At 36.5% G+C, this 22,222-nt stretch overlaps 1 pseudogene; it reads right to left on the minus strand.

Annotated features, from left to right (window-relative positions):
- Positions 1–3,372: 3,372 nt before the first annotated feature.
- On the minus strand, positions 3,373–21,690 carry LOC120124609 (annotated as a pseudogene).
- Positions 21,691–22,222: the final 532 nt, after the last annotated feature.

Consider the following 22,222-nt stretch of genomic DNA (forward strand, 5'->3'; position numbering starts at 1 on the left):
GTCAAAACATCATATTATCGGTTGACAACCCTTTTGTAACCTCGAGAAAGCAAGCATTTAACTGGATGACAGGTGGCCACAAGTCCACCTAGACCAACTCAGAAAATTCCAAAGATTTTGCAACATTCAAATGCAATGAATGTGACATAAGTCTCTCGAAACAAAATAAATTTTGTGTTTCAGAATATTCGAGGACATTGAAAGACATACAACACAACGCATACATTGTTAATCTATGAGAAACAAACCTACGACTGCGAAGTATTCCAAATTCAAATACCCATGTGCGCACGTCATTGATATTTATTCTTCTGTATAGATTCACTACATGATATTCATGATCTGATATAATTACTTGAAACCATATTCAGGGTTTATCAATATGAGTTTACTTATATTGGAAATGAATATGATCCAGATAAAGTTGAAAATGAACTTACAATACGACCATATTTTGCACTACGACGAATAAAAAAGGTAATCCATGATTATGCCGATTTACTATGACGAGAATTTGGTCGAACATCAAGAAAAACTAGACAACCGAAATTATACATTATCTATAAGAATCCCAGACACATGAAGAACAAATGCCTTAATTGGTCATGCCCTTGTATCGATTAATGTGCTTTTTCATATACTACTTTTGTAATTAACAAAATATATTGTTAGTTTTCAATTTCTTTTTGTTTCAAATCATTTTCAACATGATTTTTACGTTGCTTACAATGTCTTGTATCTGTCAATACTAGCCTCAATTGAAACATAAGTACCAATACAACACATCTAATCTTGTCAATTACAAAATTTCATATTAACTTCCTGAAAATACTCCTCGAACATGCTTATCAGCCATTAGCTTCAATCACGCACAAACCAAGTTTTGGAACTATTTTCAACGTGATTTTTACCCCGCTTATAATGTCTCATGTGCCGATATTAGCTTCAATTGAAAGATAGTTACAATACTAGGCCTCTAATCTTATAATTACGAAAATTTTTATATTAACTACCCAAAAAAAACTCTCGAATATGCCTATCAACCATTTTAGTTTTTTCTCATGCACAAAACAAGTTTGAAACATTTTTCAACACAATTTTACACCGCTTACAATTTCCGTATGTGCCGATACTAGCCCAATTGAAGCATAAGTACTAATACTACGTCTCTAATCTTATAAATTACGATAATGTTATCTAACTTCCGAATATGCTCATGAATATGCCTATCAAGCCATTTTAGTTTCTTCTTTATGCATAAAACCAAGCTTTGGAACCATTTTCAACGGGACTTTTAACACGCTATAATGTCTCTATGCGCCGATATTAGCATCAGCTTAAAGATAAGTTACATACTATGCATCTAATCTTATAAATTCGAATATTTTCATATTACTATCCAAAAATCCCTCGAATATGCCTATCAAACCATTTTAGCTTTTTCTTCATGCACAAAGTATGCTTTGAAATCATTTTCAACGTGATTTTTACCCACTGCAATAACTTGTACGTGTCGATATTGACCTCAACTGAAAGATAAAGTCCAATAGTACACCTCTAATCCTATAAATTATAAAAACTTTCAAATTAACTACCCGAATATACTATAAACACTTGCTTTGTGGGCTAAAAATGCATAAACCTCATGTTCTTGGGGACGGTGAGGTTCATAAAATACAACCCACAATAAATTCAATTTCTCGTGGACTCTAGTTTTGCAGAACGCAAGTTCATTTATCCAATATTAAATTGTGTTATATGAAAGTGCTTCTCTATGGACAGGTTCTAGCGTCTATACAACGCAAGGTCCCTTTTACGCTTTTGCATAACGCAAGGTAGCCCTATATGAATAGTTTAATATTATTTTTCAAATATTCTTGTTAGGAGTCATTTTTCTAATAATAAATTTTAAGTGTTTTTAAAATAAAAATGTCCTAATTTTCAACCTCAGTGAAAGATAGGAGGTTTAAAAATACCTAACCGATTAACTTGACCCATCAATCTGTCGACCCAAACCTAAAAAATGGGTAATTCTCTAAAAAAATATACTTGATTGAACGGGGACCCAACCCGTAATTTTTCGCTGATAGTTGGATGGGTCTAGCCCAAAATTTTTTATAACTGGATACCCTAGCCGACATATATATATATATATATATATATATATTAAGTTCCTTAATATTTTTATCTTACAATAAATTTAAATCTCTAATTTTTTCTTAGATTTGTATTATGTACTTTTAACTTTTATAAAAAGTCTTTATCCATCAGTCAATATGAGATTCGAAAAAAAATCAAGATCGATAATAATAACTTTAATTTTTTTCTTTTGAAAAAAAACTATAATATATATCCTTAAAATTAACTTCAGATCACTATTTTTTGTGTATGGATTGTAAGTAGAAGTGTACAAAAATCCGAATATCCGATTTTAGGTAAAAAATATCTGAAACCGGATTTTGGAAAAATCGATTTTTTTAAACCGGATCGGATATTTAAAAACCGGATAGTATAACCGGTTTGAGAAAAATTGAACGACCGGTTTTTTACCGGATTAAAAATCGGTTTTTTTCAAACCGGATAAAAAACCAGTTTTTTATCCGAAAAAATCCGGTTTTTTTAAAAAACCGATTTTTTTGCAAACCGAAACCGGTTACACCATCCGACCCTTATTTATTTTCTATGTATTTTTTGTAAAAATAAATTAATTTTTTTTTAAAATAGATAAATCAGATACTTAAATTTAATGGACCGACAAATATATTGCCGGAAAATCGGGTAGCCAAAATACAGGTAGCCGGTTTTTAACACCCCTTATGAAAGGAGTAACAAACTACTAATTTTAAAAAGACAAATTTAAGAAACTTAGATTTTTTTTTTTTTGGGAATGAGAAGACTTCAGTGTTTGACAGCTGACAACAGCAAGCACCTTAAAAACTTAGAAACCATTTAGTAATTTACCCATAAAAAGTAATATTTATTAATACCTTACCGAATATGTCCTCCATCTACACGATCACCATTAATGATGATTTTAAAACAAATGTAAAATTCAAAATTTAAATTTATATCAGGTCATTTTCCACTCGCATTACCAACGGAATACCAAACTTTTCGTTAATGATAAAAGTAGTAACTTCAAACTATTAATGGAAAAAATGAAACTTTGATGCAATCTAAACACTCTCATTTCCTTGTACTAATCCCACAAATTCTAACGTGAGGTATTTTCTATCGTCGGGTTTTTCCTTCAGAATAACTCACATGAACATAAGAACCAAAACTGGAGAGAAAAAACCTGCATATAATCAAATTTCACATGTTCATTTTCTCTAGTTCCCACTATATACTTTCATTTTGATTATTAAAAAAATATATTGGGTTTGACAAACCACGACAATAGAAATGATCCTCCTTAATGCCATATCTTACATGCGACGACATCGTACTAGATAGACAAAAACCCAATCTGGTAAAACTCGGAAGAAATGGAGAAAATGAAAATAAAACAGGAAAGAACCCCTCACCATGAATGTGCAGAAAGGATCACGAAATGCCCTACCACTCTTCTTCCACTAAAAGCCGTATAGACAATTAAAGCTCATCTGTGGATCCGGCTAGCCCTTGCATCATGACAAGGTTATCCACCTCCTAATGTGAGAGGCAAATGCCGAATGGGTGGCCGGAAGAGTATAAAAATCAAGGTTTTTAAGTACACACTGAACAAGTATTTGTTTTCAAGATAGCAAACCAGCTAGTATAGCTGCGGGTCATTTGGCGGTATTTGTGGGGTTGGTTGAGCTGCTGCTGGTGCTGGTGCCCGAGGAGCAGTAGGGATGCTAATCAATTGTTCCTTGATGAACTCCTTCAACCTGCAGATACAATATAGAAAAATCTGCCAACAGCAAAGATTGAAACTTGATCACTGTGAAGTTTAGCTACATACTCGAATGTTAACGTAGGATCGCCTGAAGCAAGTGTCATTCGCAACTGGGTTCTGTCTGCCGGATCTGTTTCAATTCTGACCTGAATATTGCAGAAGAAAAAGATGTAAGTGACCTTCTCCAGGTCATAACATGGATAATTTAAACATGCCAAACGGGAAAGTTATAAAGACTAGATTTCTCTACACGCAATATTCAATTCGAGTGACCCAATCGGATAGAAGAATGAAATGGCTGGAGGAAAAAATAGATGCAGGTAGTTTCAGAACAAGTTCAGATCCTTCTTAAACCAGAATAATAAATGCAACACAAACCATACAAATTGAATAACTACCAAACAAGGGAAAATACGAGTTCCTAAGATGCTATCATGTCATCCAAATGTACTACCATGCCTTACCAAATGTACTACCATGCTTTACAGTTATAACCGAAAGCCATGTTGACTGAACAGAATATTTCTTACCAGACAGAGCATGGCACGCATACTCTCTGAGTAGAAGGTTGTGCTTGCAACTAGATTGTTAGGATTTGGATCCTGAAAAAAATTACAAGGTAAACAATGCTGCTTTAAACGAGAACAGTGTCTATCAATTGAAAGAGACTTACAAGCCCAGGACATATCATTATCCGAAAACTGTTGAGTAGATTAGCCATTTCTGGCAGAGGCATGGGTTTTACACCTCTAACCTGCACAATTTGGAGCAACTAGATGAATCAGAGAGCCCAGCAGAGAAAATGAACTAGTCATAAATGGTATCATGGTTGAACAAGGCATACATTGAACAAGGCTTCATGATATCATGGTTGTTTACACGGTTACGCGATGGTGAAGGAGGGTGTCCACATATATCGCACACTCCAATTGAAATAAAATAAGGATGGGACTAGTAACCCACATGATAGCAAAGCATACCTAAGGCTAAATTGAATCGCAATCTCTCCACCTCGTTCCCAACCATACAAAAAAAAAAAAAAAACAATAGGAGGTACACATACAACTTCTTGAAGTTTCAATGGTGATCCTGAAAGAGATCTCCATTGGGAGAAAAACTCCTCGGCAGTCACTTGAATAGGATGTAGAAATTTATTCAAAACAGCAGGAAGGCGAAGCTTCACGTTAACCTGTAAAAGGTAATAATAAGTTACCTGGTATAACTTAACAAACTCCTAGAGGTTTATAGAAGCCCAAATTATCTGAAAGTACCATATTAGTCCCAAACTTGTAGGAGAAGTCAAGAACAGCTACATCCCGGCTTGGCCGAAAATTTACAACCTCAAGTGGACATTGAACCTACACATATGCCCCCAAAAAAAAACAGCTACATCCTCAGCCCTTTTAAAGTATGACATGACAAAAAAAAATCAGTAACTATTAACTATCAACTAGCTACAAGCAGAATGAGTCAATTTCACCTGTGCTCGAGGAGGTACTGTGTCAGGCACCAATGAAAGCTCCATCTTTAGATGAGCAGGAGGCAATATTATAGCCTGAACAGAAACAAGAGGAGCAGTATTCTTGTTTCCCAAGAAAAGAACAAGTCGTCCATGATGACCTTGCCACTCTGCTTTAATGCCAATCTGAAGTAAAGTTTAGTGAGAAAACCAGGAAACAACATTTTTGGAAGCTTTTATCAGCTTGAAAACCAAATATATTCTAGAGTATCCCTAAGAAATAATACAAATTAGCAGATAACAAAAACTACAAAATATGAAAGTAAAGGGTTAATACCTGAATGTAAGGATCCTCATACAGAACACCACTATCTTTCAAGCATAAAGCATGAATCTTTCAGCAACATTTCCTATCGGCTGCAGATGCAAGTATAAAACCAAATGGTAAATCTTATAATACACTAATCAAAACTGCATGCAACAATGGCAACTTTTAGGCTTTGCTTGGTTGGGTGGAAAAATAGGAGGGAATGGAAAAATGAAAAAAATGTGATTGGTAGGAAAAAATAAGTGTGAGGGAAGAAAATGAGGGATGACCATTTTCCATCCTCATGTGGGAAAACAAATCATTCTAATTTGGAAAGAAAAGAAGAGAAAAAATGTCAAAATATGCATTTTCAAAGCTTAATTTTTTCCTCTCATTTTATTAAACTCTACCACACAATGAATGGAAATAAAATGCAATTTTCTTTCAATTTCTTTATCCTACACACCAATGGAAAGAAAATTTTAATTTTCTATCTTTCCACTTTTCCACCCCTTTGGTTTTGCATCATTCAAATTTTCTTTCCATCCTACCAAGCAAAGCCTTAATGTTTGTTAGCATGTTGCAGGATACCGTAGCCAGTTAAAATTTTCAACAAGGAATTGGTAAATAAATGCTCTGTACAATGACTTGAGGATATGTGACACGAAAGGCATTATAATCACAAGTACAATAAATAAACTACAAACAGATAAAACACCGGGAAGAACTTTTTCTAAGGCGGCAGCCAACAATTGAATCCCCCAACCTCATCTTCTCAAGAAGTGAAGAAAAAATATCCCATTCTTTTTTATTGGATAAAAGAAAATATAATTAAATTAAGAAAGCTGTGACCAAGCATGGAATGCGATCAGTAAGCAACTAGAAAAGGCAAGGAAAGGCATCAAAACTGCAACACAATTTTGAAGTAATGGGTTCAAGGGCTGTTAATGAGGTTAGATCACAAAACGTTTCAGTGCCCTTTTAGACCCATTAGTAGGACACAAATTAAAACCAACTTTCTTCAGTGTTGAAAATAAACCACATAAAGGTTGTATTCTGATTTTTGAACCTGGAAGGAGAGATCTAACCATGGGTAATATAAGAGAATGCAGTACCTGAACTGTATTTGTCTGCTCTTCTACAGGCACTATGGCTGAACCATCAACTGCATCTGAACCATCTTCCAATCCAGAGATGACATTGTGCTCAGATTGGACAGTAGCACCAGGAGGGCCTTCGATGGCAAGTGGGCCCAAAATATCACTAAGGAGGTCAGCTGAAGGAGGTTGTCGATCTACATTACTTAAAGCACCATTTTGTTGAGATAAGTCTGTTGAACTATTATTCTGCCAAGATTTCAAATATAATAATAGTCCAAATTAGATTGAAAACAAAAACAAAAGCTACTAACATGAACTATGTGTGTGTGTGTGTGTGTATATATGTATATACATATATATATATGACATAGAAAACAAGTAGCTACTAGGATTCCAAAAGATCTAACCTCACTGGTAATCATGCTGGGCACCTTCACAAGACTAAGCTGGCCAACCGGAACTGGTGATGTTGCCCATTAGCAGGGTGTTGGTCAGTTACAACTAAAGCATTTGATGTTTGCTGTTGAGCACGCAACTTGATAGCACTTTGCTCTGCAGTGTCAACCTCAGAATATTCTGCCCTTTTGATCAATGAAGACTGTACATTGAGGACATTAGCACGAGTAACCATCACTTGAATTAAGATTAACATGGGCCGGCCATTCTAAACAAATATTGCAAAGTACACGCACCTTACGCTCAGGAAATTTAGGCATTTCAGCCAATATATCCATTAGAGCAGCACCTCTCTGACACAATGCAAGATATTCAACAGCTCGTTGTTGTATCTCGGTATCAATGCAACTCTCATATCTGAGTTAAAGAATATAAAATTGTATTAAGCATTTTTCAAATATCAACAGACTAGATGTTAGACAATGTAGAGCAAAATATATAAACATTAAATCTCACTATTGAATATTGCCCGAATCTGACTTTGCAGCTCTTGATCTGGTGGCTGTGTGTGCATCAAAATCTTTGCATAAGCTGATAAAAGAATAGAAATGGTTGTAGTCCTGGAACACGATATCCATTATAAGTTACTAAAATACATGGAAAGTAAATACTGCCCAAACAGAGAGAATCAAGGTATAAGATTCTTACGATACATTAGGAAGCTTCTCATGTAGGAGGCTAAAGATTTCTTTTGGACTACACCCAGGCCGTCTAGCCAATAGGTGGCTGTATTCTCCAAGAATGTAAGCACTGACCTGATACATACAAATTCCAAAGTGAACTTATATATCTCTATCCCTGAAATATATAAATCTTGATAAAATTTAGAGCTGAATAATATCAACTTGGAAGAGTGTAACACAAATATTGAAATCTGATTGAATTTAGTTAATAACAAACAAGAGAAAAGGCATCAATATTCAATACAGCGTGGTGCACATCTCGGTCCATTATACATAAAATAAGTTAAAAATGGAAATCCCTTTGATATTGAGAATAGAATAATGACCCTAAAATGGACATTGACTGTTGCAAATGAAGAAGCCAATATGCTAATATAATAAAAATCCCTTGTTTGTCTTCTAAGGAGATCAGCTGTGATATAAAGACCAGTTTCGACAGGCCAAGATCTCTAATCTGATCAAATATGCTTTTCCTACTGCCGAAGGATAGATAAACCAACCCAAAGAAAATATCCTACTGCCATTTTTTTAATTATAGTATGGAATGATTAAACCATTCACATGAACCATACACTATACTTTCCAAGCCCACACAACTCATCTGGAAAAAAGAAATACAAATTAACGAACCTTGACCATGGTCTCATGTACAGCAGGCTTGTCAAGATACTCTTTCACCTTTGCAGCGGCATAAGTCTGGTCACAGGAGTAAAAGTCTCAGCCCATAAACCATCAAAGGCGAAGAGAATATTTGGTTATAAAATTCAGAGGTAAATCTGTCAAGAGAATTTTCGATCACCTGTAGGTCATCGTTGTTAGTAACAAATTGCACAACACGGAACCATATTTCATCACTAATAAAATCTCCTGCCTTGTCAATCAATTGAAGGATAACATCCACATACCTGCAAGATTTAGGCAAGCTAGTCATTTGACATGGAAAACAGGCAATCATATGATGAAGTTAATGTAGAAGATAGAAAAGAAAACACCTAAGTATAAAATTTTGTCATAACATTAACAGTTAATATCCAGCTTTAACAGAACATGCTTACCATGACAAATCAGGAGCAAACTTCTCTGCAAGAATGGCAGCCTTGAGTGACAATTCCTCACGCATAGTGAAATCAGCCGAGCTGAGATACTGGTAAAGGGATTATGGTGAAAATGATATTCTCATCTTATGAAAACAAATCATCCAAGCTTATTCAAATTAAAGATTTTTCATGTTCACGATTATTGTACCTGCAATAATTCTTCAACGATGTCCTTTGCATTTGTTACATCACACATTCCATAAAGCAAATCAAGAGCACGCCTACGGATACTGGAAATTCCACACAACTATTAGTCAGAAAAAATAAATCTTAAGCGCATTCAAAGCATAAATAATTTAATTTATATAATATAAGTTGCTTGATTATTGCTCACAGTTTCCATCTATAAATATAATATTCCATTATTTCTCCTTTTTTATGTTCTAAGTATTTCCATGTTAATCAAGGTTCTGCAGAAGGCCAAAGCACAATACATATGTGATAATATACATTGGATACATGTACATCAAGACAAATGAAGAGTCAGAGCCACATGTGCTAACTAAAGGTTTTAGACTGGAATTAAATAACTTGTCATGTCAATTAACCAGATGAGGAACTCATTACCAGACAGTGTGCAAGCACCGCTTATTCAGTTTGGCATGCTTTACATGGGGCAAGTGATAGATGTTACCAAAGTTTGAGTCCGGTTATTGATGATTCACGAAGAAGAAAAGGAAATAACAATTTAACTAATAGATGCTACCAAGATATAGCCTAATGAAGGTTTATCTTTTTTTGTATCCTAATCTTGAGCTAGTTCTCTCTCAGTTCGGAAACTGACCCTACTAATGGTCTTCTGCAGGTTAATAACTATGCAAATGTTCCTTGGTAGATGAACCATATTGGCAATCTCAGAGACAAGAATAATCATCTTTCTTTTAAACACATTTTGAAAGAGGCAACGTCCTTATTGAGTGGTTTAGAAACCTCAGTTAGTTGGAAAATTGATTTTATAGCTCTCTTAGAATAATTTTTTCTAGTAAATAAAACCCTCAAAACTTCAAAATAAGAAACTCACCTGACATCAGGGTCCTTCAATGAAGTGATGATCTGTGCCTGATATCTTTTGATAATCTCTTGCACATCAGTAACCATTAGCATCCTGGTCATATTTTCCTGCAACCATAAATCATTAGATTATAAGTAATCACCCTGTATTGGCACATAGGAACATAATTGCAACCATTAAAAGATCATTTAGAAGAGAACTAAGTTACAATGTTTCAATAACGTACCAAACCAAGATATCTAATATTTGGTTCACGGACAGCAATGAATTTTCCAAGAAGAGCCACACACTGAGACATCATCTCCTTTTCTGCATCAAGATGCATGACCTGTAGCAATGAGCAAAAAAACTTAAAAAGGAACTTCAAACACTCGTGCTAATTTAGAACAGTGACATATGTACGTGGTTGTATACCATATGATGCTCTAGGTGGGGCCAGGAGAGTAGAGTAAACAATATAGACTAAACAATTGCAATACGTCAGAAAGAGGCAAGAAAGGAAATTGTGCCACTTTTAAACCAGCATGTTTTTCTTTGTGCAAGTGCAAAGTGAGAGGTGCTATCATCTATACAAAATATGTTTATCACTTAAATATGGGCAGAATATGCATGTGTGGATGCTAAAAAGCAAAGAATGTATAGTCAGGGAAAGAATTTCATAATATATCACATGCCAAAACCAGAACTTGCTAGCAAACTCACAAGAGCAAGGGCTTCAAAGAGGACGGCATGTGATGCATTATTCTTATTAACATTTTTCACAACATCAGTTCCCATTAATACCCTTTGTAAGACCTGAAATCAGCAAGCAAAGTTCCATCAGTATCAAAATGATCATAAAAAATCAAAAAATGAATTCTATGTAGAAGTTAAAACCTCAAACAATGTTCTCCGAGTATAAGGATCTTCAATTGTAGGAAAATACTGGAGGGCCCTCATCGTCTTAACCTGTTATAAGAGAAAATAATGAATATCAGATAAGCTTTACCTGAAAGGAGTTGATAATTACTAATAACCAAAGTCATCCACTTCAAAGATGGGAAAAGAAAAATGGCAAACCAATTCGAAACAATTACCAAGTAGCCTAGTGCAAACAGTTCTACACAGTAACCAGACCAGGCACATAACAGGTTTTGTTTTCAAGCTTGGGATTGACCTCACATAATTTGTAGGAGTGAAACAGAAGTACAAACCTGAAGCCAGGGAGATGGGATACCATAGTAAGTATATTCCTGAGGAACATCTTGGTTCCTTGCAAGACGCTCCAATATCTTAACACACTTTGGAAGGCAAGACCAATATGCTTCATGATTATTCGATACCAATGCAACAAGAAGGCTCATAGAAGATGTCAAAACACCAAGATCACGCTCATCTAAAAGTTGTGCCATTTGATCAGCCCTAATCGTATGGCAACAAAAAAAATCAGAATAAGCATAACTAGCATCAAAAAGCAGCCACTTGGGATAAAGTTTTTAGCATTCTAACATACCAGCCATCAACATTGACAATGTCAGGGTTTTTCCTATACAATCGCAGCAAACATAATGCAGCTTTTTTTCTTACAAGTGGTCTGCAGCTGCTAGAAAGCTGGAATAACAGATTTCATCAGTGACTTATTTTAGAAAAGCACTTGAACTTAAGAAGTTTCTGGTCCCTTACAAGTAACTTTTGAACATCAGGTGCCAAAGATTCAGCAAATTCCCTCCCACCAATATTGCCAACCTACAGAGTTAATTCAGGTCAAGAGTAGATAAAACAATATAGAGAAAAGGATGAGTACCAACATGAAAATACAAGGAGCATCTAGAACCCCAGATAAAACAATATAGAGAAAAGGATGAGAGTACCAACATGAAAAATACAAGGAGCATCTAGAACCCCGAGCAAGTTTTTCAGCCTTACCATGGTTAGTGCAAGGCACTGGAAAGTCTCATTTCGACCAATTATATCATTGCGTACAGCGTTGATTGCTAGTCTCAGAAAATCATGATTTTCATTGAGTAAACAAGAAGTCACAATGTATCCAACCTGTGATCAATTGTGGGAGTACAAAAGTTAAATCACAGAGAAAATGGGAAATGCAGATTTCAGTATCCAACATTCAATGAATGATAATTAATTAATTAATTACACAAGCTTCCATGATAAATCCATTATTTGAAATGACCATTAAAATATTTTCAGAGATTAAGATAGAATTATATAACGAATAATTCGTTATTATACAGCTTCTACAGTAGGAAATTTTTCAAGCTCTATTTTTGGAGACATGTAGAATGTACCAGTAATTGCTATAAGCACAAAGTAAAAAACCTTTCATGGTAGTGCATATTCTAACAAGCAACAGCTCATATGCCCCAATATGTTATCCTCTTAGCTCTTTACACTTTAGGCCTTGGTTACAACTCTTTTATCATTTTATTTTCTTTCCTTTTTGAACAGAGTGTCATTTCCACAGCATGGATCCACTAGATCTTTCCCTCCATTTAATATCTCACATACGTGTCTCTAAGCATGTTAAAGGGCAAAGGAAAAGGTTTTTACCTGCTTTTCAGGATACTTCGGTGCAGATATCAAGGACACAGCTTCCATATGGCCAAAATCAACGTCATAACCCAGCATGTATATATAAAGCATTTTCCAAACATATTTCTTCTCATATGGTGTCAGTCCCTGTCAGAAGAATATGATCTTTCAATAAGAAACTTCTCACTCATCCTCTTAAGCCGCTCCAAAGCCCTTTTCACCAAACAAGCCACTAAAGGTTATGCTTAAATACTCCTAGAGGGAATGGCCAATGTTTGGATAAATTTACTCTAGGATTTAAATGTCACGTGAAAGAATGAGTTAAAACACCTCCTAGATAAGTTAACTATTAAAAAGGAAAGACTGCATATCTAAACAATAACGCTACATTTCTGAAGCTGGAGAACAGGCTAAAATTCACAAACAGACCTAAATAAAGAAATATATGGATTCCTGTAGGAGAGAATGAACCTAACATTCTAGCATGTTTGAAGCTGGAAAAAATGCTCATTGTGAAAGAACACAAATGCAGTTTCGGTTTACTATTGACTGTAGATTATTTGCACGAACCTTTATGAGAAACAAAGATGACAAATTAGTATGATAATGCAAAATTTGAGCAAATTAAATTTTCCAACAATCTAAGAGAGTTGTTGGTACGGTACACAACTTCTTGTGAGGGAAACATTAGCTAGATTGAGAACCTTAGTCTTTTCCCATTCAACGTATAGAACATGAAAGGTGAACATAGAAAGAGCCCAAATATGGACCACCAAAAAGTGTACTCACAGGGTGGGGTTAGAAGAGAGAGAGAGAGAGAGAGAAAGACAAACAGTAATTCTAACTTCAAACCAAATCAAAGGCTTCAAAGACAGTCTCCTAACTATTAATAAACAACTGGATAAAGGAAAAAAATGGAGAGAGAGAGAGTTAGAGCGAGAGAGGGGGAGAGAGAGAGTCATAGGTGGTCAGTCATCAGGCGAGGAGTGGACGGTGTTCGTGGACAATCTGAGTAAAAGAGTAACTTGGAAAACAGTAAAGGAAATTTTCAACAACAGGGTAGCGTTCTACGAGTCTTCATTCCGAGTAGTTCTAACAAGCCGAACTATAGAAACCATACTTTTGCTTTCGTTCAGTTTGCGAAGGAGGAAGGATTAAAGAAGGCGTTAACTAATGTTAATAGCATTTGGGATAGATGGAAGGAGAGTATCGGTAGGAGTAGCTAAGTACCAGAAGCATAGGTCTGGGCAAGCTGTTAAAGGTATTGTTAGAAAGGAGGAAGACAAGATGGATAAGAGTGCGACTGGGAGAAGAAGTGCTGGATATGAGTTTCAATCGACTGAGGGATGAAAGATCGTATAAGGAAGTGGTTGTCTCTGTTGATGGGCGGAGGGAAGTTCCAGCGAGCAAAGAGATTCGGGAGGGCCTCTCAGGTAAGGTTACTGGGTTGAGGAATTTGTGGGAGATGCATATTCCCTCGGAGATTACAATTGGGTGAAAAGATCTTTGACTGGGATTATCAACCACATTTAGATTGGAAATAGTGGTGAAGGGGCTGGCTAGTGAGGGGATTAAGGTTAAGGGAGCTAAATGGGGTTTCACATGGAACTCTTGTATCTTAACTTTTGGTTCGGCGGAAGATTTTGAGGAGGCGTGGTCGAGCAGGGGGAGGAACAGTTTTTTGGTTCGACTGGATTGATCCGGTTATGAGTGTTGATGGTATTCCGATGGCATTTTGTTCGGTTGACTTAGTTGGACTTCCATTACTATGTTGGACTTCCATTACTATGTTGGAATGTCTCCTTTCTGGAAAAACTTGTATCAAGGTGGGGGAAGCTGGTGTTTCCACGAGTCGACGGTCAGAAGAGAGGATATGGCGGTGGCACGAGTCTATCGAGGGTGGCCAGTTTTTTTGATATTCAGGAAAATGTTACATTGGGTTCGTATGGGAGATCATTTAAGATTAAAATTATTGTGGGATCGGTTAGTACAAAGCAGGAGAGATTTTCAGCAAAAAACTCTATAGTGGTCGGCGATGGAGAGTTCAGAGATGAAGCTTCATCAGAGGAGAAAGATGATCGGTTCTCAGGCGGGGTAGGCGGTCTAGAATTGCTAGATGTGGAGTCTAGGGACAGTAGACAGGTGGCAAGTAGGAGAAGTTGGTACAACAGAGGCAGGGGGCAAAGGGTTGGTAAGGGAGGAAGGTTCAAATATGGCAGGCGGCAAAGGGGGGACAGCATTTAATGTTGCAGGAAGAAGAAGGTCAACATAGTGGTGTAAAGGTGTCAGACTGTCCAGGAAAAAATTTGAATTTGGAAGGGGATTACCGGGGTCTTGGGTTAAGGAATGACTTTTTTAATGAATGTGATAAAACACTGTCAGAGGACTTGAGTGAGCCCAATTCAAACAATTCTAGAATTTCTATTTCTGGGCCAGCTATGAATTTAAATAAATTGAGCTATGGCAAACTTAAAGAGTCTTGGGTGGAGGCAGTAGGAGAGCAGCAGCAACATGGTTTGTTTGAACCAAATTTGCAGAATTTGGTAACTGTTCATCTGATCACAACTCAATTTCGATAACTGATGGGGACAAGGTCAGATTACAGTCTCAGTCGAGTGGTATTCCATAAGTGTCAAATAAAGATATGTTAGAGGAGGTAGAAGTTTTGGTCAAGGAAGTCAGCAATGTGGAGGAAGCAAAGGTGGTAAGGGAAGCAGTGACAGTCCCTACGGGTATTAACCAAGGGTCAGGGAACAACAAAGAGTTTGATAAATGGTTTAAGAAGCTGGAGTCCATTAGATCATTTGTCTAGGAGTATGCACATTAGAAATGCATCGATTGGAAGGTGGAGTTGTGGTACTATTTCTAGAGTATATAGAAGATCTAGAGAAAGAAAGGTGTGGTTTAATCCGAGCAGAGAGGAGGGGGCTGTGCAATCTTTGGAGTTGATGGATCTTAACAGGAATATCAGTAAGCCTACCTCAGTATCCAACCTCTTCCCACTATTTTAGAGGGAAGACCCACTGAGGTTGAGGTGGAAGGTGGTATTAGTAACAAGTCAGCAGTAAACAATTTACAGCAAGCTCGAAGTGTAGAAGAGGTTGGTATAGGGAATCAGTGTGACCCAGTGGTAAGGAAGGAGAATAGAAGAAGGAGAAGGCTCTTGACCAGGGAAGCTTTGGAGGTGGCTAGTATTCCTACTGTGTCTTCTTCAAATTTCTCGATATTTTAGAGTAGGCTTTGGCTACATGGGAAGTTAGTAAAATTCTAGGGATTCATTCAAAGAGGGGAAGAAGGTATTTTTGGAAAAAAATATTAATCTTGAGGAGGGCTTGGTTAAAAATAGGGAAGGGATGGCATCGGGGGAATAGGTTTTTGCTTTGTTTCCTTAATCTGAGGATTTGGTTTTATACTTGTCTATATGATGAAGATTAAGATAATTTCATGGAATGTCAGGGGTTTGGGTAAAAAAGAAAAATCAAGAGCTATAGCAAATATGGTCAAGAAGCATAAGCCGTGCATCTTCTCATCCAAGAAACAAAGTTAGAAATCTGTTCTCAGGCCTTGAGGAGAAGGTTAGGAGGAAGGTTTCTTAATGGAGGAACATTCGTTACAGCAGTGGGATCTGTAGGTGGACTGTTGGTCTTGTGGAATGATAAGGATTTTGAAGTTTCAAATAGCCATTTAAGTGGCAGATTCATAGCAGTTTTTGGGAAGTTCAAGAATTCAAGTGAAGAGTGTGTGATTATTAATGTTTATGGTCCCTCCATTGATTCAGAAAAGGAGGAATTTTTCAGGGATGTTGGATTTTGTTGCTGTTCAAACTGTGGCAATCTGCATTGGGGTGATTTAAATGTGTATCTTGATCCGGCTGAGAAGTTGGGAAAGTCTCAAAATTGGCTATCTATAGATATTCTAAGAAATTTTCTGAATCAAACTAACTTAATAGATCTCCCTATGGTAGGAGGAAGGTTTACTTGGTGTAATAACAGGGAAGCATCTACTTAGGTAAGACTTGACAGGTTCTTAATTTCTGGGAGTTTTATGCTATGTTTTCCGAATATTGTGCAGAACTTATTACCTAGGTCCCTATCTGATCACAATCCTGTATTATTGGAGGAAAAATATGTTGATTGGGGCCCTAAACCGTTCAGATTTTTTTAATTATCTCTTAGAGGAGGAAGGATTTGACGATGTCGTTAAATTGTCATTAGATAATTTGAGGGAGAGTAAGAAGAGAAGAGGTATATTCAGTTTTCTACAGGAAACAAAGAAGTCAATCAGAAACTGGTCAGGCAGAAAGTTTTATCGGATCTCTGACTCTATTTCAGAGTTGGAACTAAAAATCAATGATATTGAATTTACGGCACAAAGCAGTGTTCTTCTCAACAAGAGGGGATCAGTGATGCAGTTCAAATCGAATCTTTGGAGGCTATATAGGATTGAAGAAAGCATATGGTTTCAGAAATCAAGGGCGAGATGGATTAAGGATGGGGATAGAAATACTAGATTTTTCCATTTGTCTGCACTAAACAGAAGTAAAAGAAATGAAATCACAAGTTTGAACTTCAATGGTTTTGTGGTCTCAGATCCGAAAGTGATTAAGTTGCATATTGCAGAGTATTTCAAGAAAGCCTAATTTCAAGTCAACAATGGAAGTAGAAGATTTATCTCTGGTTTTTGCAAAGATAACAGGGGACCAATCTAAGAAACTAAAGGAGCAGTTCTTAGAACAGCAAGTATGGCAAGCAATAGCCTCATCGGACAGTTCTAAAGCACCAAGTCTGGATGGCTTTACAATGAGTTTTTATAAGAAATGTTGGCCTAGTTTAAAGGAGCATGTATTGAAGTTTTTCAGGATTTTACTTGGGCAGGAAATGGGAACATGGGGTTAATCATGCGTTATCACGCTTATTCCGAAGAAGATTAATCCGGAGACCGTGGAGGACTTTAGACCTATCACCTCGTAGGTAGTCTTTACAAGGTCCTCTCTAAAGTTTTATCTAAGAGATTGAGTTGTTGTATTGGGGATATAATCAGTCAGTCCCAGTTTGCTTTTGTACCGGGGAGACAACTGTTGGATTGTGCTTTTATTGCGAATGAAAGAATCGACTATAGGAGAAAACAAGGGTTGCAAGGGGTTGTTTTAAAGGTTGATTTTCGTAGAGCTTACGATTCTGTGGAATGGCCAATTTTATTCAGAGCAATGGCAGAGATGGGTTTTGGGAATAGATGGTCCTCGTGGATTTCTCAGTGCCTTTCAACAGCTTCCATCTCGATACTCGTTAATGGGTCTCCTTCGGAAAAGTTTCCTATGGCCAAAGGTCTTAGACAAGGGTGTAGTCTCTCTCCTCTCCTATTTAACATCATAGGTGAGATGCTCCATTTGATGATTTCTAGAGCAGTCGACAGGGGTTTGTTCCAAGGCTTTGTCATTGGGAAATCGGAAAATTCTGCTAGGTTGTCTCACTTGCAGTTCGCCGATGACTTAATCATTTTTTGTCAAGCCTCTCTAACTCAGATCAAGAATGTGAAAAGTGTGTTGAGGATTTTTAGTATTATGGCTGGTTTGTATTTAAATTTATAGAAGAGTAGCTTTGGAATTAATATGGAGCAGGATGTACTAACAGATTGGGCAGTCCAAGTGGGTTGTTCAGTTGGTTCCTTTCCAACGGAATATTTGGGTCTTCCACTGGGTGCTAAGAAAAATTCAGAGGCTTTATGGGATCCTGTATTTAAGAACTTCAGTTCCAAACTTGTTGGGTGGAAAGCGTCTTGTTTGTCTTTGGCTGGAAGGACAGTATTATTGAAGTCGGTTTTAACTTTCTTACCAATTTTTTTCTTATCGCTGTTTAAAATGCCTTGCAAAATTGGTAAGAAGTTAAATTCCTTATTAGCTAATTTTCTATGGGGAGATAAGGAGGAAAAGAGGAAGATTCATTGGGTGAAATGGAGCACGGTTTGTAGGCCATTGAACAGTGGTGGTCTGGGTGTACTAGATTTGAACCTCACTAATCGGGCTCTTCTAGGTAAGTGGGTGTGGAAATTTTCCAATGATAGAAATTCCCTATGGAAAGGTGTGTTGTGTAGCAAACACAAGGTAAGTTGCAATACAATGTCCATTAGGGAGGTTACTACTCCGCAATCTTCTTGGATTTGGAGAGGTATAGCAATAGCTTTTTGAAGAATGATTCGGAAGGTGAATGTCTTAGATCAAATGCGAGGTTGCAAGTGGGAAATGGAACATCTATTCTTTTTGGAATGATGTATGGGCAGATGATGTTCCACTAAGATCTTGTTTCCTAGAATTTACATGCTTTCCTCTATTAAAGGGGGGAAGGTTGTAGAGTTTGGGTAGCGTGGAACCGAGTGGTTGGGTGTGGGAATGTTGAAACAAGAAGGAATTTGTGCGATTGGGAGTTGAATCAGTGGATGGATTTTGATGTCTAAGCTGAAGGATATTCAACTGTCAGAGTTGGTGGAAGATTTCCTATCTGGTCTGCAAGTGGGGATGGACTGTTTTCGGTTAATCGTGCAGAAATACTTTTGGTAATGTGTTTGGGGGCAGTCGTGGTGTAAGGGGTATGGTTGGGATTGCTCCACCTAGAGTGTAAGCTTTCCTGTGGCAGCTTGCTCATCAGAAAGTGGCAGTTAAACTGAGTTGGTTAAGAGAGGATTATCTCTAGGGGATGATATCCTATGTCCTTTTGTAAGAAACAGGAGGAATCAGTGCAGCATTTATTCATTTCTTGTCAGTTGTTTGGGAATTATGGAACAAAATAGTCATTTATGGGACTTATCATTCGTATACCAAAAGACCCTCCTCTTCTTTGTTCCTGGGTGTGAGTTGAGGGAGAACTCGATGATTTGGAAGTTCATCCCGGGTGTCATTTTTTGGTCGATTTGGAAGTTAGGAATGCAATGGTTTTAATGGATCTTCTCTTGATTGTCTTTATTCTTCATTGTCAGATTCAGGCTGTCTAAATGGTTCCTAGCCAAGTTTCTAAGATATCGATACACGAGGATGTGCTGATTGGTAATCCATGTCTAGCAGATGGGTTTTCTCTATCAAAACGTAAAGAGTGTCATGTCATAGATGGATTCCTCCCCCATAGATTTTCTTAAGATGAATGTTGATGGAGCTGTTAGGAGTGATGGTTTGGGTGGTGGGATTGGAGGTATTTTAAGAGATTGGATTGCTGCACCCTTTTGACTTTTTCAGAGAAAGTTGCTCAAGGAAATCCTCCACTTGTGGAGTTAAAGGCTATTAAAAGAGGCATTGATTTATTTTTATCATCACGTTGGGAAGCAGTGGATAGGTGATTGTCGAGACTGATTGTAAATCGGCAGTAGAATGGATTCAGCCCCGGGTTTAGCTCCTGTGTTCTTAATGTCTATAGTCTATCAGATTTCGACTCTTATCACTGGTAAGGTACATTCAGTGAGGTGGATCCCAAAATTCAAGGCACTCTTTTTCCTCCTTTCGCTGATTAAGGAGCTTATTATCAAGCTCCTTAATCAAGAAGGGGGTTTTTAACGAGGCCTTACATTCCTATAAAAAAAATAAACAGCTGGATCTATAAAATCTAAATAAAACATTTGCAATTTGAATATGCCAAGGGATAGATAAGTTCATCACTTTATGTAAATGCATCTAAAGTTAGAATCCTCACTAACGGATACAATTTTAAAGTTTAACAACACAGCTCAAATGTTTGGCTTTTTCAACATGCTTCTGCATGAAAATACAATCAATATCAACTTCCCGGCCTTCACTGCCAAATTGGTGAGAACTGACATTTTAAAAGGAGTCGTAGACCTCATAGTCAGCAGCCAGATTGAGCAAGCTTATTACATGAGACCTATTTAATCTGCAACTCTATTGATTTATGCTTTTACCAAAAGCGACAGGCTTGTTCGATAAGAGTACTGTCGTACTACAATGACAGACTGTGGTGCCTACTAACTATTGGACCATAGAAATATGCATGCTTGGAGTTCAGTACCTATAGGCTTTTTAACTGGAAGATCAAGGTGTGAGAGATTCTCATGATTAGAGAGCATTCTTGATAGCGTTATAAAGAATTTCACTCGAGTTAAGGCTTTGCAAAAAAAAATTTGAATTCTGAATATAAGCTTCAATCCAACCACACACTCTGTGACTCCTGTTACTTGAGCTTTTGTGTTTTTGTCGATATTGTCCTCGATACGTTTTTAGTTCATCTTTAATTTTTCCTTTTTCACTTAATATTGGAAAAATAAAAAGAAAGACCGTGCCAACATATGATATTTGACATAAGTTTGGTCAGAAAAAAATGTAGCAGTAAAAGCTTAAAATGATAGCAGTTCTCTCACTCAAACAGCCGCCACTACTATTCTGAAACTACGAAGAGCATTTTTCCTAATAAATTATGAGAAATTTCATTTGTTATTCTAAAAATCCACTGAAATGGAAAACTATTGATAAATTTACTAGCGTTCAAATGCATATGTTTTAAATGGAAAAGTAATTATAGATATAACAAGCAGTTTCGATACTTAAAAAGTATATAAAACAAGAAAATGTAACAAAAATGATAAACCCTAAATAGACTTTAGCAGCTCAATTAAGTTCACCTTCTGCTCTCAAATAAAACCATAATTCCAACAATAAATAAAATAAATAAATAAAGTCAACTGATTCTCATTTTCAATGAATTCTACTGAAAGCACTAAGAGAACTTAAAAGTCCGATCATTCTGTTAACATGCCCCTTTAAATTATAGAATATTTTTTAAAAAAATTACATTGAAACCCTAACCTTCTCGTTTTTGAAGCGATTACGGACATTGCCGAGCTCTTTATCGACACGTAAACGCTCTTGATCTTTGTTCTGGCAATTTCGAACATCGCTTATAAAACCGAGAGCCCTCTCATCCCATGCATCGTCATTACACTTCAATCGACCAGATCCACCTCTTCTTCCTGCTGGATCTACCTCTCGATTTTTCAGATCTTTCTATTTTTTGTTTATCGACAGCAACGGAGAAATCGATCCCGCATAAAGAAATCGACAAATTTTCAAAGGCGATAATGAAGTGTAAAGTAAACGGAAAATTTCAAATAGAAAGATAAATGATTTGAATCTAGAAGAGAAAAGAAACAATGAGAGATATAAAAGGGAAACGGTGGTGGAACAAATATTTGGAGAAAACAAAGCACCGTCGAGAAGAAAAGGTACAGTCTGGATACGACTTTTTGAGGATAAACTACACGGGACTATTCAACTATTGTTATCTTTTATTTTGACCATTTATGTTTTGATTTCATCAATAGACCACCCAACTATTTAAAAACTTCAATCAAGTCACCTACTGAAAAATTTAACGAAAAGGGAGATATGATAATTAAAAATTTCAGTATAATTACACATTTATTCTTTACTACTTATATTCTATCAATTTGGTCCTAATTTCAATAAATTAAAATAATTTAATCATTGAATCATATGGTATCATATTTCATTAGTGACAGGTGTCATGCCACGTCATTATTCGATTAGAACATTAAATTTATTTTTATTCAATATATTTATTTTAATTCAAGATATATATATTATATGTTGTTTAAATTATACCAAAGGGTAATCTTGGCTAGGAGTGAGCAAAACTCAACTCAACTCGAATTTTTTTTAAGTTCAAGTTGAGTTATAAAATACAA

Source organism: Hibiscus syriacus, unplaced genomic scaffold (assembly GCF_006381635.1).
Source record: "Hibiscus syriacus cultivar Baekdansim isolate YM2019G1 unplaced genomic scaffold, ASM638163v2 tig00110419_pilon, whole genome shotgun sequence".
Lineage (NCBI taxonomy): Eukaryota > Viridiplantae > Streptophyta > Magnoliopsida > Malvales > Malvaceae > Hibiscus > Hibiscus syriacus.